Source organism: Carlito syrichta, unplaced genomic scaffold, assembly GCF_000164805.1.
Source record: "Carlito syrichta isolate Samal-C Ts95f unplaced genomic scaffold, Tarsius_syrichta-2.0.1 Scaffold305753, whole genome shotgun sequence".
Lineage (NCBI taxonomy): Eukaryota > Metazoa > Chordata > Mammalia > Primates > Tarsiidae > Carlito > Carlito syrichta.
In genome coordinates this window covers 300259-315626 of record NW_007249849.1, presented here as the reverse complement: position 1 = coordinate 315626, position 15368 = coordinate 300259, and positions in this window count along the sequence as shown.

Genomic DNA, 15368 nt, shown 5'->3' with positions numbered 1-15368 from the left:
GTCCTGATTTTCTCCTTTGTCTGAATTTCATTAAACATTCAACACGGCTGGCACAGTTCTGAGTGTCCAAGTGATGTGAGCAGGTCGGGGCACCCTGGAGTCCCTCTCTGTCTTCAGAAAAAAGGCTGAGGTCCAAAGACTATCCTGCCAGGGCGTGAGTTTGTTCTGCCTCAACCCTGATGTACACAGGAGCATGAAGCCACCTCCCCGAGAAGTCCCAGAACTTCTACCATTCATTCCCAAACAGGAGAAGAGACCTTTTAAATGCTCGACTACAATATGCACACACAGAGAGAGAGAGAAGCCTGTGGCTGTATTTTCATGGATCATCTCGGCTGGCATCTCATTTCCAGTACTGGTAAGTAGCTCACACATATGAACGAGAATGGGGCCATTTGCTATTAAAAGTAGGCTTCTTTTAATTAGAATTTTTTATACTCGAGTCTCCTGGTTTATGAACCCTTGTGAAAGATGTAGCTTCTTTTAGATAATTGCAGGGGTTGAGTGAATACCCCAATATTTATCTAGCAAGGCTGTCCATGAATTATGAATGGAAGCAAGCAGTTCCGTTGCAAGCACTCTAATTAATAAAGCTGGTTTCCTATGGCTTTGTGAATGCAAGAGCAGTACCAGGGATCTGGGGCAATGTAACCGATGCAGGTGACAGATGTCAGAGGTATTCATGGAAAGAGAACAAGACACAGGGGAGGAGAACTGGTTGGACTCAGGAACAACCTCTTAATTCTCTGAATGTCTTTTCTTTCTTCCCCACCATAAAGTCCTGGACCATATCAGTGCATTTGTAATAACAGCCTTTTCTGTGTGATCTGGTGTCTTAATCTTCAGCATTCACTGACAATAGTTTATTTCTCCTAGGAACATATTTTAGAGACACATATTTTTTTACTTTTTTTTTTTTGAGTCATGGTCTTACTCTGTTGCCCAGGCTCGAGTACAATGATATGATCACGTCTCACCGCAGACTCCAACTACTGGGCTCAACCAATCATCCTGTCTCAGCTTCCTTAGTAGCTGGGAACATAGGACAAACCACTGCACCCAGCTAGTTTTTTTATTTTTCTTGTAAAAATGAAGTCTCGCTGTGTTGCCCAGGCTGGTCTCAACCTCCCGGACTCAAGCAATCTTCCCTCGGCCTCCCAAAGCGCTGGGATTACAGACAGGAGCCACTGTACCTGGCCTAGAGATAAATATTTTTTAAACTGCAAACAAGGCCAATAGACAGCCAGAATGGACATGCTATACACCAGTTGATAAAATATCCAGACATCTCCATACTTTTTTGTAAAAAAAAAAAGTGACTGTTCATAGCTATTCAGTACCTCAGTTAAGATGATGGAATCTCACCACTCTCCAGCAACCTCGTTCATACTTCAGATCCACGGAACTTCTGAAAAAATAAACATCTGTTGTTTTAAGTGCTGAGTTCATGATGCTGTCTTACACAACAATAAGTAGCTGTTGTACTGCACCCCTGGAAATTTCAGATGTTTTATATAAGTGTCAATACATAAGAAATAGAGCATATGTAGTTTTCAACCTAACAGTAGGTGATTTTGCAGACAGAAACCTATATTGGCCTTATATTAGCCCAATGTTCAATCCATACTAAGTGTTGGCTTGTTAACACATGAATGAATGTCAAGATTTTAACCTAAATGTTAACCTACAGAAACTCAGGCTTAAATTCAATACAGCAAATATCTGATATCTACTGCATGTCAATCAGTGAACTGAAGGCTGTTGAAGTTTCAGTAGCCAAGAAAGAAATAGAATATTCATTGGCCCCATGGAGTATTAAAAGCTATGCTACTCTTTATTATAAGTAATTTTGTATAAAGTTAGTTAAAATAAATCTTTAGAGACAAAGTAAGTCAGGGCATATTTTCACTTGCTTGTCTCATTATAAGTCAATGAGTCTACATTGAGTTACACTGGTATTTGAGGTGGGCAACCCAAAAGGGCGCCAAAGATAACAGAATCTTTCCACTTGATTCAACATGGTTTTGTATCATCTACTTAGGATGATTTAAGTAATTATATTCTTTTCTGATTACCATAATGGACATCAATGGGCCTTGCCAAATATGGAACCAAGACTTATCAAATGTGCCTATATTAAATTGAGTCTGACTTGAAGCCTTAACACATGGAATTGACCAATATCTGCCATCATATCTGTCAATATCTGTCCGCAAAATCACCTACTGTAAGGTTGAAACACATTGGATTGACCAATATCTTCACCCATAGGTGAAGTTTGGAGCTACTAAATTCAGAAACTTGGAGAATAATCTTGATCCTTCAAGGCTGTATTGTAAACCCAACTACCCAAAGTTCAAATATGAATGAGTCTTCTCAAGACCAACAACTCCTTTCTCTCCACAATGTGGTACAGAATTGTTCCACTGCAGATCTAATATGACTGGTTTCAGGGTTCTGTTCATCAAAATCCTTGTGGTATCTTGCCATGGTCTCACCTATGACAACTTGATGAGACACCGGTGTCATGTCAATGGTATAGAAGTAGATGAGCGTGAGAGACTTCTCCCAGTCTTGCTACAAAGACAGGTTCTTTTTGAGACCAAAAATAGAGAGCTTTTGGTAATTACATCTGAACTGCAGACATAAACCATGACTGTATAAGGCATATTATGCTTACTCTATCTATGATGGTAATTTATCTCAGCAAAATTCAGCCATACTTGCACATTTGATGGCAAATAAAATGAATGAGCAACCTGCTATGTGAGCTGTGAAGTCCTAGCTCTTCCCTCTTTGGTAATCTGCAAAACCTTCCACTAAAGATTCATATAGGGGCAAACACAGCAGTGGTGTGGAGGCAGGTTTCACATGACCAACTAGGTGAATTAGGTGACCGTGAACCCTCTGACCAGAGACAGAATAGGGGATGGTTCAAGGTTTACTGCTTTGGATGTCATCCCTAAGGTTAACGGGTAAAAGTTCTGCTAGATTTTTAGAACATGTTCATGAAAGGCCTAGAATAACTTAGAAATATTTGAGCCAACGCATGGGGCTTGAATAGCTGTGTTGTGAATTGAATTGTATCCCCTCAAAGAGAAAAGGTGAAGTCTTAACTCCCCTTAAAGATAGGGTTTATATAGAGGTAATCAAGTTAAAATGAAGGCATTTGAGTGGGCCTTAATCCAATATGGCTGCTGTTCCAAAGAGGAATTTGGAAACAGAGATACACAAGGAGAACACTATGCAAAGATGAAGGTGGAGATTGGAGTGATATTTCCACAAACTCCAAAATGCCAAAGGTGACAAGAAAACCAAGAGAAGTTAGAGGAGAGGCATGTACCATATACCTCTTCATAGCCAACAGAAGGAATCAGCCCTGCAGACACTTCACAAGAGTAACTTAAGACAAGATTTTATTGACTCACAGTTCTGGAGGCCAGAAGTCTGTAAGCAAGGTGTCAGTAGGGCCATGTACATTCAGAAAGTTGTAAAGAAAAATATTTTCTTAACTCTTCCTAACTTCTGGTGATTTTCAGAATTGTGTTTTGGCTTATATCTGCATCACTTGTTTTAACATGGCTATTGCTCTTATGTTTGTGTGTCTGGTTTTTCTCCTCTTTCTTTGAAGGACAGCAGTCATTGGACTTAGGGTTCACTCTAATCCAGTATGATCTCAATTTAACTAGTCACATCGGCAAAGTCCTTATTTCTCAGTAAGGTCACATTCTGAGGTTCCAGGTGGACATGAATTTGGGGGAGATATTATATAGTCAGGTGGTCTTCAGGTTTTTACTTATGAAGTGAACTAATGACTATATATCCTTGTATGAAAATCTTGCACACCTCTGATTATTTCCTTTGGAAGTTTCTGGATCCATATGCCCATGCAGTTATAATAATATTAATTTGTATGGATAAACATTCATCTAGATGCTTTTGAGCAATTTATTCTCCCATGAGCAATTTAAATGCCAGTCTCTTTTTTTTATTTTTATTTTTTTGAGTTGGAGTCTCATTCCAACATCCAGGCTGGAGTGCTGTGGCACACTCACCACCATGCCAGCGTCAACCTGCTGGGCTCCGGCGATCCTTCCACCTCAGCCTTCCAAGTAGCCAAAACTACAGGCAGGTGCTACCACTCCCAGCTGATTGTTTTTTAGTTTATTGTAGAGACGAGGTCTTGCCAAGTTGTCCAAGATGGTGTTGAACCCATGGGTTCAAGCAATCCACACACCTTGGCCTACTAAAATGCTGGGATTATAGGCTGAGCCACCAAACCAGGCCAGCCTCTTTTAATTGAAAGGAACAATTGCATGTTCAAGTTTCTTAAGTACTAGAAATGAGAAGAGGGTATTACAAAGATGCATGGAGGAGAGCCTACAGAAAATCAAGTTATTAAGGAACCGAACTAGCATAAACCATTAAGAAACTGTTGTCAGTGACCCCAACATTGTGTACGTGGTTGGGATTTTCATTATATTACTCCACCATGAATACAATTCTGTTGCTCTCTGCATACTCTTCTAGAAATGTCTGCTTTATACTTTCCCTGCTGCTGATTACATGGTGCTATCACTGTGTCTGTATGCTTTCTACCTTGCATTATAGTTTTCTTTAAAACTTGGACTTGGCCAGGTGCGATGACTCAGGTCTGTAATCTTAGCACTTTGGAGGGTGAGGCAGTAAGATTATGTGAGCCCTGGAGTTCAAGACCAGCCTGGACAACATGGTGAGACCTCGTCTCTACAAAAAAAGAAAAAATAAATTTAACCACGTGTGGTGTTGTACGCCTGTAGTCCCAGCTACTCAGGTGACTGAGGCAGAAGGGTCACCTGGGCCTGGGAGGTTGAGGCTGCAGTGAGCCATGATCATGCCACTGCCCTCCAGCTTGGACATCAGAGTGGGACTCCCAACTCAAAACAAACAACAACAACAACAAAAACTTGAGCTTATCATGACACCAATTGGACCCGATTTCCCTTCCACTGCATAGCATAGTTCTAAATTTATCTATATTTTCCCCATTCTCCCCTTTCTAAAATATATTATCTATCTGTAGCCTCCAAATACCATCTATATGAATAAAAAGTCACTTGCCCCATTTTCTGCGGCTCTCTAGAACTTTATATTTCATGGACTACAATGCACTGTGCTACTTTTATGCCTCACAGGTTCAGAGTGGAATTTATTTTCTTCCTCTTAAATCATGTTCTGCCTTCTATATGCTGAATCTCAGTTAATAACCTCATTGTCCAGCCCTACAAACTGGGAGACTAACAACCTTCTAAATAACAACTAAGTTGTCTCGATTCTTCCTTGGGTTCTTAAATTGTGGGGCTCCATTCCACTTATTCTAATGTTATCATGTCCCTGTTATTTCCCTCATGAACTATTAGAGTATTCTTCCTAAGGTTTTTCTGACTTCCAAGCATGCATAATTCAATTCCTTTCTCAATATCACTGACAAAATAATACTTTTTAAAATAATTGATCAAGTAGCTCCCATGATTATTATATTCTGTTGACTTTCCAGAACACAAAATGCAAACTCTGTGCAGCAAAGGTCTTTTTTTTTTCCTCACTCTGTCCCTCAGGTTAAAGTGCATTGGCACAACCACAGCTCACTACAATCTCAACCTCCTGGACTCAGGCAATCCTTTCACCTAAGTCTCCTTAGTAGCTGAGACCCCAGACCCGTACTACCACACAGGGCTGATTTTTTTTTTTCCTGTAGAGACGAGATCTCACTATATTACCCAGGTTGGTCTTGAACTCCTGGGCTCAAGCAATCCTCCCACCTCATCTTCCCAAAGTGCTGGAATTGTAAATGTGAACCACCGTGCCCCACAAAGACCTGTAACTCAGCACCTATCTGCTCTACCCCTGGCAGCTCCTGGCATCTTCCACTACGTTTCTACTACATCCTCTGATGTGTCGGTTTTTTCTACAACTCATACATGTTCATGGCGCCCCAGATGGTCATTCATGCCCTTCTCACACCCTCCCTTGCTAGGAAGACTCCCATAAAGGCTCTGTTCAAATTTTACCTCCCTCGCAGAGTCCCCCTGACTCCAAGGCAGAAGCATTTGGTTACCCACTATGTTTCTGTATTTGAGGTCCTACAATTAGGTTTGTGTACTATCCTAGCACACGTACTACATCCTTTTTAAGTATTCATTGCTGAATATCACTATGGTCACCTTTGAAGTACTCCCCATGGGAAACCATGCACAGACAACAGTACCTCATCCACTCATCAAAGCAATTTTGGAACTCTTTTTCTGGATGACCATCAGAGTCATCATCGTATTACCCCTGATGCCCTGAATGTCATCAAATGTCTTCCTTTCAAATTTCCTTTATCTTATGCCTAATAATTTAATGTATACAATTAATGTGTGTATTATCTCATCTAGAGACTGAATTTGAGGCCTTCTTTAAACATGAGACCAGGACTAACTAGACGTATTGATGAGGTCTCGTTTGGAAGGAATGATAGCACACAATTCAATCATTCATTCATTTATGTGTAAGTATTGCTGAGTATTTTCCAAGGTCAGGCACTGCTCTAGTTAAGTGATATGGCAACACGGAAGACAGGCAAGATCCTTGCCCTCACGAAGCTTTCATTCTTGTGGCAGACAGACAACAAAGAAGCAAAGCATAAGCGGTTTCAGAGTAGGCAAGTTTATAAAGAGAATAAACAGAACAAAGACCAAGATAGGGCAAAGGAAGGGCTCGGGGAACATTGGACAGTCTGGTGTGGCCTTCTTGAAGAGGAGGTACTGGGACAGAATGCCAGTACCTCCTCTCCAAGAGGAAGCCAGCCATGAGAAGGTCTTGGGAAAGGGCATTCCAGGTAGAGCGAGCAGTATGTCACAAGTCTGGAACAAGTCCATCCTCCTCCGGACCAGAAAGACAGCTTGTGTGGCTGCAACAGCATGAGGGGAAGAGGCTGTTGGTTGGTGAGAGGAGGTGGGAGCTTGAAAGGTCAGCTGAGATCAGGTACCCTTATTGATGTTGAGGGGTTGGGAAGGAGTGGGATGTGCAGTAGTGGGAATCTGCCAGGGGAGGGGGGTTGCACACCTCATCAACCAGGGTACCGGCATAATGAACATCTGTATACCTAACACTGAATTGTACCCCATATCTTTAAAATAAAAAATTTTTTAAAAGAGGAAAAAATTTTAAAAAGGAAAGCTCGGTTGGTGGGTCTGTTGGCCAACACGGGGAAGACTGAAAGCTCATACTGCACGCACGTGTTGATAGTGCCTCTCCCTTAGAAGGTGAGCTCTAGGAAGACAGAAATCCCACCCAGCATCGAGCAGGTACTCTGCAAATGTGGAATGGCTGAATGAGATGGCAGGAAGTTCAGAGTTCTGCTTAAAACTGTGTTAAATATGAGATGTCTATTCGAAATTCACTGGCAATAATAAGCTCTAAAATACACTGAGTTCTTACGCTTTTTTGTTGTTTTATTTAATTTTATTTATATATGCTTTTAGATTGGAAAATATACTTCATTTAGAAAGTAAATTCGAGAGAAAGAAAGAAGATACACCTACCCAAGGTAGGGGAAGGAGGTCAAAGCTAAGAAACATGAAGCCATAGCTCAAAGAACCACGTGGACACACCCAACAGAGTTTAACAAAGCAATGACCCCAAGAATATTTTTAAAATTTTGCGTATATTAACTCATTTAATCTTTCTAACACACCAGAGATAGGTGTTATTCCCATTAACAGTTGAGGTTGGTGAGACACAGAGAACCACTTTCACAGTAGCACACGACATCAGAAGGAAAGAGCTTAGAAAATCCTCACCCCAGGCCAGACTCGGTGGCTCAGCCTGTAATCCCAGCGCTTTGGGAGGCCAAGACAAGAGGATTGCCTGAGCCCGCGAGTTCGAGACCAGCCCAGGCAACTTGGTGAGATCCCGTCTCTACAATAAATTTTTTAAAAATTAGCCGGGCGTGGTAGCGTGCACCTGTAGTTCCCGCCTGTAGTTCCCGCTACTTGGAAGGCTGAGGTGGAAGGATCGCCAGAGTCCAGCAGGTTGATGCTGGGGTGACTGTGAGCATGCCACTTCACTCCAGCCTGGGCAATGGAGTGAGACTTCAACTCAAAAAAAAAAGAAAGAAAATCCTCACCCTCCGTAACGCAGACACCTCCCTGAAGGCCATGTAGACAATTGGGTTTAGGAGTCTAGAACACCTGGGTGTTATCAGCACAGAGATGCTAATCAACCCAAGGGGACCAGGGTAACACTGGCAGTGCAGGTATAGACGGAAGAACATTCTCAGGCCCTGACCCAGGGTAGGATCAACTGCATTGTGTAAGCATTTTACATTCATTTCATTTAATCTGCAAACAATTGGATGAGGTAGTCACTTTATTCTTGATTTATAGATTTAAAGCAAAACAAAACAAAACCTAATATTCAGGAAGCTTAAATAACTTGACCAAAGCCAGATGGCTTGTGAACAATGAGAGAGAGAATTCAGACCCTGGGGAATCTCACCCCTGGCAGAACTGAAGAAAACCAAAATGGTTTATTATTCAGTGGAAATTGAAGACATGAGAAACTTTTTTTTTGTTGTGTTTTGTTTTGTTTTGTTTTTTTTCAAGAATAGGAGTGTCCTGTGTTCTCTGGCTTAGTTCCCAGTGGAGAATTGAGAGTATCTCAAATCCCTTAAGTCCCTTCCAGCATGGACTGAAATTCGGGATTTACTGTAATATCACCTAAGGTGCCACCCTGGCCACCACCATGGTGGAGTTTCCCTTCCCCTGAAACTCATGTGTATTGTTGACTGCAGCTTCCTTTCCTGTGGCTGAATTCCAGAAACAGGGTGGGGGTCAGCCTTCCACTACTGGCATTGACTGTACTACCCCCAAAACCCCATTCCCATTCCACTATGCAGCTGGCCCCTTGTAAGGGGTGAGGTTCAGCATTGCTTTTCTGTGCCATGGGGTCTTTCAGAGTCCACATGTGCACACCTTTTCCCTTTACTCCCTCTCTCTACAGCTTTTCTCACCCGAGGACCCTGGGGTGGGCCCATCAGCCCTGGATTGAAAGCTGACCTGAGTGACATCTCGTTCCTCAAGATCACCCCTCTATTTCTTCCCTTCACTCCAGCCATGACTCATAGCCCTGGGGCACGGGGTGTCTCATCAACCCCCTTTGCACTCTAGTGAGTGGTTTCCCATAAAACCAATAGATCATGTGCCAATAGAGCCCTTCAGGCTTCCATGGATGTGCCTGACACATTGCAGACAGAGCTTAGTTGCCCACGGAAAGATACCTATTTACCAAATTCTTGACTTCAATGGGCTACTTATTCCTTGAGTGCATAAGTTTCTGGTTGTGTTGAGTTTTCCCCTTTTGATTCACTTACCCCTATACCAAAGTGGTATTTTTAGCCTTAGGAAGACCCCTCTGAAAGTGGGTCTAGAAGTCTACCAGAATTCTTTTCAGGGACTGCCGAATGGGGGTGGGTAGAGAGGGTCCCAGGCATCGATAGGGCATTTCTGAATCTCCAAGGAGTGGGAAGTTGGTATTACACTCGGTATTACAATTTCTTTGGTTGCAGTTATCAATGTGTCCATTTCAGAGAATATTAAAGATGAATTTTCTATGTTTACCACAGTCATAGTAATAGTAATTTTTTCAAGTAAAAACCAATATAAGACTCTGCCCTGGCATCACGGTAGCAGGGACCAGTTGCACAGGGAGAATCCACACCAAGATGACACAGGTCTAAATCACACACAAAAAACTAAGTACTTTCACACTTGAAAGAACTCAGATAAATCATCTCATGAACCAATTACCTGTATTTGCTTGACATTCAGGTAAATCCAGAATGTATTCCAGGATACATCCTATAAACCACTCAGAAAACAATCCTTTCCTATTGAGGAAAATAGATATTTCTCCCCTTTTCAGAATACCTTATGCCTAGATTTTCTTTAAGATGGATGTCTTCGGCCATTGCTTTGTTATATTCTGATCAGGCCACATGGTTCTTTGAGCTATGATTGCCGTGTTTCCCAGCATTGGTCTCCTCCCCTACCTTGGGGAGGTGAATCCTTTCTCTCTCTCTCTCTCTCTCTCTCTCTCTCTCTCTCTATCTATCTATCTCTCATTTACTTTCTAAATAAACTATATTTTCCACTAAAAAAAAAAAGTATGGATATCCTCAAAGCTCACCATAAGAAGTGAGACCTCTCACTACATGTCTTCCAAATCATAACTTGACAAAATGGACAGATCTGGCCACTCTGCCCTGTTGCTTTGTCTACAGGGCATCAAATGACCCTGTGGTTAATATTTTAGCTGAATTAATTGGTTGTACCTGTTACAAAATGGAAGGAATACAATATACACCCTGAGGGAGGCAGGAGTGGGGAAGTTGGTCTGTAGATCTTATTGTGAAAGCTGTAGTTTCTTAATACTGTTCATCAGCTGGTAAACTGATTAGAACATCTCCTTCAGCCTGCAATTTAAAGGGCAAGAAATGATTTAATACAGCGTTCAGTAAAACCAAAGACAACAGCCCTTTCTCTATGTTGCCCTCCTTTTCAAATCTTCACACCAAAAATTCAAACCAGTTTCCTCCAGAAAGTTTTCCCCCAAATATGTCTTCATCGATCTCTTCCTTTATACCTCTTCCCATCTCTTTTTCTATTTTTAAATTGTTCCTAGTCTCAATACTCCAATGTTGCCTTGTGTTATCATTTAGCAGTTTTATGAGCAATATTTCTTCTCAGTAATTTTTTTTTTTGTTATAGAAATCCTGATTTAGAGTTAACTGGGATCTCTGACCTCCCTCCTTGCCATATCTAGCATCGTGCTGAAAAATAATTATTATTATTCAATAAAGAAATGCTTTAAATTATTATTCATTAAATGCATAACTTACAATTTGTCCTTAAGTTAAATAATTGCCCAAATAATGTGTGTCTTCCCATGAAATGTATACTCACTTCATTTTCTAGAATTCTTGAGGATCCTGACTAATGGATTCTCCTTGTCAGTATCCCACCTCTAAAGTGTTTCTGGTATTTCATAAAAGAGTAAACTCAGGAATTTTCAAGGTCCGGTGCACTGCATTTATTTGCTTTAACTCTCTGTGCATTGCAACTCCATCACATAATTCTGCTTTCCTTGAAACAGACACATTCTGTATGTATTACATTATTTTGACCTTTGGTTCACCTTTGATAGAAGGGTTGTTTTTCAGAAAATTCTTTCTTTTAGCCACACCTGCAACCCATACTTTGGATTCTATTGAAATGATAAAATTTATGACAACATTTTTATTAACAACTTTTTATCTCATTTGTATTTTATTGATATTTACTATTAAGGTATCTGTCATTAAGAATCTCACAATTCTTTACTGAAGAAACTTCCCTGTGTCAATTTACAAGAGGTTTCAGTTATTTCACATATCTTTGGACTGGGTGTGGTGGCTCACACCTGTAATCTCAACACTTTGAGAGGCCAAGCAGGGAGGATCACTTGAGCCCAGGAGTTCCAGACTGGCCTAGGCAACATAGTGAAACCTTGTCTCTAAAAAATATTTTAAAATTAACCAAGCATGGTGGTGTGGGCCTGTAGTCCCAGCTACTCAGGAGGCTGAGGAGAGAGGATCGCCTGGGTCCTGGAGGTCAAGGCTGCAGTGAGACATGATTGTGCCAGTGCACTCCAGCCTGGTCAACAAAGTGAGACCCTACCTCAAAGCAACAACAATAACACAAAACAAATATTTTTGGTCTGGCTAATGGTTTCTTCACTGAACGGTCTCTGTTCTACCCATAAATAATCCTTTAGTGTTTCTTCTTACTCATACATTGGTCCGTCAATGATTAGTAGAGTTTGATGCAAAATTTATGTTCAGCTCTTAAACCACGCTAAGAAGGAATTAATTTCTTATAAATAATTTGTCATAGAGGTTTTTGGTCCAGTGTCCTTACATTCCTTAGAATTTGTAAGCAGAATTTTGTGTAGGTGGATCAGATCCTCAAAAAGGTTTATGCCCCCAAAAGAATAGTCAATATTCTAGAAATCGATACTAAACCAGGAACAGAAGCAAGGAAAGCTCTGGGACTTCTGAAATTTGTACTGATATTTTTACTTCCTGGCTTGCATTGGTAACAATGTGTAAATATCTGATTTTTAAATTAGCATAAATATATAGCTTTTTCTAAGAGCTCAGGCAAGCAGTCAGCTCTGATCCCTCATAGCTTAATTAGACATATTCTACGTTGAGATGAAGAAGAACAGAGGAAGAAAGAAGACAGGACTTAAATATGAATAGAGGTCAAAACAAGGAATTTAGCCTCTTCCAATAAGCTTACATTATAACACTAGGATAGTTATAGGAACATAGCTTATTCTTTAACAAAAAGCACTGAGTTGTTGACATCATACAATCATTTGTAAAGTTCAAAAATAAAGATACAAATAATCTTCATTTTCCCCACCTTTCCCACCTCAATATCAAGTGTAATTGAGAAGTCTAAAAGAAGACGCCATATGGACCAAAATAAACAAATAAGAAAAAATTACTGTAAACCCTCGAGGAAGAAAGCAAAGAGAAACATGAAAATTATCCTTTCTAAAATCTTTTAACCTCACCGAGATTCAGACTCACATCTTATCCCTGCAGAGGGAATTAAGTTAGATGCTCTCGACGGCTGCTTTCAACTCTAAAATCCTTGGATTTGTGATCTTATGCTTTCATTATTTATATTTCCAGTTTCAATAAGCAGTTTCATCTTCAGCCTGCTGAGAAATTCTAAGCCTGTGTTGTTCCCCCCCACCCCCACCCCGCCTCTGCCACCACATGGTCCTGGGAACACCCCGAGGGGCACCTCCCTCTTTGCTAGTTGAGAGGGCCACCAGTGGGTTGGTTTCACAGAAAGGATTTGCAAACAAACACTCACACACGCACCAAGGAGACTCCTTGGGGCAACGCCACAGTGGCTGCAGGTGTGTCCCCCCGTCTCCCCCTTCCTCCCTCGTTAAAGGCTGCGGGGAGAGAGAATAGAATTTAGTGCCCCGTTGAACATGGAAGCCATGCACGTGCCCATCTTGGGAATAACGTTCCGCTGAAGCAATTGAGAATTCTGGAGCAGCCTGACATGACAAGGCACGCGCGTGCAGCCTGGCGATCCACGCTTCTTCATTAAGCCGGCTATTACCGAAGTCGTTTTCTCCTGTCTGGATATGAAGTGATCACAAGAGACACAGGCGGGGCGAGAGTGGAAAAGCTTGCTCAGGGACACGGGATTTAATTTGGGGACATCAGACAAGCATTTTGGAAAGGATGCCTTTACCCTGTAGTGATGCAAAATAAATGAACATGCAGTCAATGGCTCCTCTCCCCAACTGTGATAACTTCCCTCAGAGCACACAGAATACCTGTGCCTGTATTTAAAAGATAATGTGAGCCCTACCGTGGTTATTAGTGTTGCTGGGGAAACAGCAGTCGATAAATTAAAAAAAAAAGGGGGGGGAGGGATGTGCCTGGGTCCCATTTCTCTAGGTCCTAGTTGCATTGTTATGGGAGAAAAGACGCATATTTATGGGACACTGGTTTATTTCTAAGGAACTAGAGAGTGGTGGGTGGGAGAGTGTAAGGGAATTTGATCTCCTGGGAGAAATAAACTAATTTCCAACAAGAAACAGCGATGCATTTCTCTTCCTCCACCTCCACTAGCCTGCACCTAACCAAGTCGTTTAACTTCTTTCTGCCTCTGTCCCCTGGCAAATAAAATAGGAGTGATAATGTTGACCACTCAGTCATTCCTCTGCAGGACTATTATGAAAAAATATAAATTATTCAGTAATTGCGAAGGTATTTAAGGACCACAAGTGAATATCCTCTTTGGGTTATTAATAAGAACGACTTTGCTATTCCGAGGAAAATATTCATGAACACTCACAGCCTGCTGCAACGTTTTCTGGAGTCAGACACCTTGAACCTAGGTGTAAACCTAGGTGTAGGCCAAATAATCTGTGCCACGTGTCTCCGCCCAGAAAAAGGAGAATCTTCTACCACTCACAGTCTTCCCTCCTCCAGCCTCAACTTTCTCGACACCAGCAGAGTCTTTCTAAACATATGTAGGCTAGGAAAGGGGTGTGATTGTGAGATGCAGGGTGGGTTTCTGTTTTATATCTGAGAGGTCTTCAGAGTGAATCTTTCTAGATTTACAGTGCCATTTGGCCTGATGGTAATAAATTTGTTTCACTGCCCTTGTTAGTCAACAATTGATTATCAGTGGACTCCTGGAACTCAGTGTGGAGTAGAATTCTAAGTTTGAGTGGTCTCTGAAAGAATCCCCTTTTTACTCCACAGATATAGGCAAATTCAAGGGTTATATTTTCTTTCTTTCTTTCTTTTTTTTTTTGAGTTTGGAGTCTCACTCTGTCGCCAAGACTATAGTGCAGTGGCCGCTCCTGGCCACCGCAGCCTCGACCTGCTGGGCTCTGGTGATCCTTCCGCCTCAGCCTTCCAAGTAGCTGGAACTACAGGCGTGTGCTCCCACACCCGGTTATTATTTTTTTATTATTATTTATTGTGGAGATGAGGTCTCGTCAAGTTGCCCAGGCAGGTCTCGAACCCAGGGGCTCAGGCAATCTACTCACCTCGGCCTCTCAAAGTGCTGGGATTACAGGCTGATCCACCGAGTTTTTCACCTGAGTCAACTCAGTGGCTCCATTATAAGAGGTGAAGATCAAGGAGAGAAACAACCATAAAGGGAATCATATTACTGATTCTACAGATGGTCACATAGGCTTTAAATGCTGACATAGAAGACTAGAAAACTTACAAACAAAATTTTTTTTAAAATTCAACTTAGTTACTATTTTAAAGATTTCCCTCAAAGCCAAGAACGACGAATCATTTCTTTTCAAAGGCCTTGTGCTTACTTGGCCTAAAAACATGAAGTTCCCATTTGGACTTGGATTTAACACCTCTCTCCGCTTCTCATTAGCATTTGCAACCATGAAATGAAATGAATTTAATTCTTTTTTTTTCCCCACAAGAAAGAGTGTGTAATTTGAAGATTTGTTTTGCTACTAAAATCATTAACCACTAGTGGGAGGAGAGAGTGGAGTTGGCAAGAAAGGAAAAAAGAAGGAGCACACGGTGCCCCTGTGGACGTGAACTTGTACTCATAAACCCCATGAGGACATATCTTTATCCAGTTCACACCATTATGACAAGCCCTTATCCATTTCATACCTCCAGAAAGCCATAAAACCAAAAGAACATGGTCTTTTCAAAAACTATTTTGCTTTGGCTGGGCATTGTGGCTTATGCTTGTAACCCCAGCACTTCAAGAGGTCGAAGA